Source organism: Bison bison, unplaced genomic scaffold (assembly GCF_000754665.1).
Source record: "Bison bison bison isolate TAMUID 2011002044 unplaced genomic scaffold, Bison_UMD1.0 scf7180017864171, whole genome shotgun sequence".
NCBI lineage: Eukaryota > Metazoa > Chordata > Mammalia > Artiodactyla > Bovidae > Bison > Bison bison.
Window position 1 is genome coordinate 2,583,048 of NW_011494743.1, and position 4,330 is coordinate 2,587,377.

Sequence of the window (4,330 nt, forward strand, 5' to 3'; positions counted from 1 at the left end):
TGGTGGCTCGGTGGTAAAGAATCTGCCTACTAATTCAAGGACATGGGTTTGATCCCTGGATCAGGAAGATGACTTGGAGAAGGAAGTGGCAACCCACTCCAGTACTCTTGCCTGGGAAATCCCATGGACAGACAGAGGAGCCTAGGGGGCTACAATCCATGAGATCACAAAGAGGCAGACACAACTTACTGACCAAACAGCAACTCCCATGAGAAACACCTTTATCAACTACAATGCTATGCCTGTGTTCAGTTCATTTTATCTTTAACTTCACAGTCTCCTCTCATTTCCAAAGTTACTTAGGTCAGCGCCTATTTCTCCTACCACTGCAGCGCTGTTTTATTCGTTATACAGAGAGATTCTTTTTTCCTGGTCTGAATTTAGTCTTGGAAACCCTGATTTTTCTTGTCACCTTCCTGTAATGATCTCAGATAACTCTGAGAGTTACCTGATAGTGCCATAAAATTGGATACAGAAATGGTGCAAGCGAATAGGAGAGATATAAACGGAGAATCAAGCATTAGAGAAAGAGCAGTTAACAGTTAAAAAAGAAAATAAAGATGTTTCAAGTCCCAACCTTGTTTGCCTCTCCCCTAAGTAGCTGTGTCACTAGAAACTCACCGAAGCCTATTGTCCTTGGGTTTCTTGGATAACTGAGTCCAGTTTCTCTGGATTGTCAAGAGAATTGAATTGGAAAAAGAGCATGGGAGTGTAAATGCTATAATAAACTTTCAAGTACAATTATTACATGAAAAAAGGTAAATTCAAAACTCTGGCAAGGAGCGCTCAGGTTAAGGACGTGAAGTTTTGACTTTCAGGGGACTGGCTTATTTATAGAGGTTCTGCAAAGTTTAAAAGGAAGGAAGCTTTCATACAACTGATTCAGTAACCCTTGCTCACAGCTGTGATTCTCTGTGTGTGTATAAATTTGTTAATATTTCTTCTTCCAAGAGAACCTAAGGTATCTCTTGAGTACGTTGGTCTTTTTAGATTACTTCTCAGTCTCTCTAACAAACATTTGGGAAGACATCCTGAGTCAGCATTTTAGGAATTCACATGTTGTACAAGGTCATTTGGACTGTTTTGCTTACTTTGCTTCTACTCTTACACACCTGTAACTAAGTTACTTTTTCCTACTTGATGACAACCTAGATCTGTTTACTATATCCTTAGGGTGTTAATTCTCTTGTTCAGGTGTAACCAAAAAGCTTAATGGGACTTAAAATCAGAGGGACTAGGTATACGCTTTGGGTGGGCCCCTGTTGCTTGGAAGGATATATGACCTTGAAGAACTCTTTTGCTGTAGGGAAATAGTCAGGTCCAGCAACCTGTCAGCAAAGCCAGTGGGGAGGAGAGAGGTAGGCAGAGCCTCTCTCTAGGGCTCATGTCTGTCCTGTCCATTCCCAGGGGTGCCATTTCTACATATTTCAATGAGAATAAAACCCCTAGAACAGGGCCATGTGTCTTCTTCAGAGATGGAGCCTGTTTCATTGTTAGTAGAGGTGAGAAAACACATTTAAAAAAAACACAGACACACTCACCAAAAACTCTTTGATTACTGTGCTTCCTGAGGCTTAATGATTTTGTAGTATATTTCACTCCACTTCATCTAATATGTTTTTCTCTTCTTTAAAATATATGATAACAGTGGTATGTGAACATTTTTGAAAAGGTGCTACCTTTGGAGAACATGCCACTGTGCACACCCAGGGCAGGTGAGGGCTTTTATCTAAGCTGGAGTCTCCTCTTTGCAAAATGAAACAGATAGGATGAAACAAGAGCATTTTGTGAAGATCAACTCCTTCTGCGTTAGTGGCTTATGCTGAGCTGACCCAGCTTCCCATTCATTAACATCCTCAAGCTTCACAAATAAAATAGCAAGACCACAAATTCTTCTTACCGACATCTCTCTTGGTTGATTTCATGTGTTTACCTTCTCTCTATGCAGTGTTTCATTGTAAATACCGGTTGTACTTTGATAACTACATTAAAATGAAGATGTTTGTAGCAATTTATTTATACAGCTGTTTACTTTCTTTCATCTCAGCGGAATCCATAAATAAAAATGTCTTTTCCTTCAAGCAGTTGACTTTAAAAACACTCATATTTAAGAAAACCTGCAAAAGAATATGCTATCTTTATGATTTATTAAAAGTAGATAAATGAGAAGTTAAAAAATATCTTTCCACCTACTATCATGAACTAAAGAGGGAAAATATGTCAACTGGTATATAGATGTCAAGAAATGGTAGGGAATTATAGTTTTTATGACTTGAGATCTTTTTCAGACAAATGGGTGGAGACAAATATTCCTTGTACTTTGTGATTTATTTTACTAGTAAAGTCCTATCTATATAGCACAGCTTAAAGTGCAGATTTGAATTAGATTGTCTGCTGTAGACAAGCTGTGTAATTTAAACTGTGAGGTGAAACTTTGAGTTGAAATCTCTAGCTTGTGTTAAGATAGAAGGCGTCTTAACTGAGAACTTTCTATTAACAATAAAGACTTTGCTTCAGATGTTTTGCATCCCAGGTTTCCTGGAATAGACCTCAAACAATCAATAGATCTCAATTTCAAATATTCCCTCGCATTCTGTCTGTGTGTATTCTTCTTCATTAGAATGTATATCCCTATTTGTTCAGAGAATATAGTTACCATATATGTTGTATAATATAAATAATATTTCTACATCTTAGTTCTCTGTTAGAGTCCACCATTTTATTAATATCAGGATTTGTCATTTTATTTGTTTTGATGGAACATAGCTTGGAAGGGGGCAGGGTTTCCTAAACTGAGCTTTCCAAGATATTGTTTCCCAAAATGTTAGTTAGTTTTATACAGAATGAATTATATGACTATTTAAGAAACATGTGGTTGAATAAAATTAAATCCTTTTTTTCTTGCATATTTCCAGAACTGTTGATATGACATTGTGAATCTCCAAGAAGAAAATATAATTTCAATGTTTCCCAAATATTTATGTGGAACTTCATTTTTTAATGCCATAAATTATGCTTCTCCATCCTCTGATAGCTCAGTTGGATCCGTCTGCAAAAATCCGTTGGCAAAGCAGAAGACCCCAGTTCAATTCCTGGGTCTGGAAGATCTGCTGGAGAAGTGAAAGGCTTCCCTTGTGGCTCAGCTAGTAAAGAATCCACCTGCAATGTGGGAGACCTGGATTCGATCCCTGGATTGGGAAGATCCCCTGGAGAAGGGAACAGCTACCCACTCCAGTATTCTGACCTAGAGAATTCCATGGACGGTATAGTCCGTGGGGTCACAGAGTCAGACATGACTGAGCGACTTTCACTTCACTTCACTTTCAGTTATCTATGACTGTATGATACACAAGCCCCTGATGCAGAACAATTTATGACTGTCTCTCACAGCTTGTACTTGACTGAGTTGGGTGATTCTTGCTTGAGGTCTCTTGTGCAGGTATGGTCAGAGGAGACTGAGATTCTGATTACCTGCAGGGTTACCTGACTGGACATTTATATGATTGGTAGTTGCTGGCTGGGAGCTCAGCTGTGATTGTCAACAAGAGTTCTTGCCCATGTCCTGGCTGCATGCCTTTGGGTTCTCATCAGAATTCTGTGACAGAGTATTCCCACAGGGAGCATCTGGCAAGTGAACATCATAAGAGACCTAGAAGGAAGTGCCAAGGCTTCTAATATTCAGGCTTAGAAGTGTCAGAACATCACTCTGCTAAAATTTCTTGGTTGGACAAGGTACCAGACCAATCCAGATCCAAGGAGAGAGGGGTTAGACTCTAATATTAAAGTATATTAGGTTTGCAGTGTTGTATCGGTTTCAAGTGTACAGGAAAGTGACTCAGAATATGTGTATATATCCCCTACATGGATCACAGCCTTGTGGTGGTGAAGGGGCACGGGCAACTCGATGAAGCCCTGAGTCACGCCATGCAGGCCACCCTGCAAGGAGATGAAACCAGTCCCTCCCAAAGGAAGTCAACCCTGAGTGTTCATTGGAAGGATTGATGCTGAAGCTGAAGCTCCAATACTTAGGCCACCTGATGTGAAGAGCCATCTCACTGGAAAAGACCCTGATGTTGGGAAAGATGGAGGGCAAAGAAGAAGGGGGTGGCAGAGGATGAGATGGTTAGACAGCATCAATGACTAAATGGACATGAATTTGAGCAAACTCGGGAGATAGTGAAGGACAGGGAAGCCTGGAATGATATAGTCCGTGGGGTCACAAAGAGTTGGACATGACTTAGAAAATGAACAACTGAATAGCGTGTGTGTGTGTGTGTGTGTGTGTATCCTTTTCCAGATTCTCTTCCCTTTTAGGTTATTATAAAATATT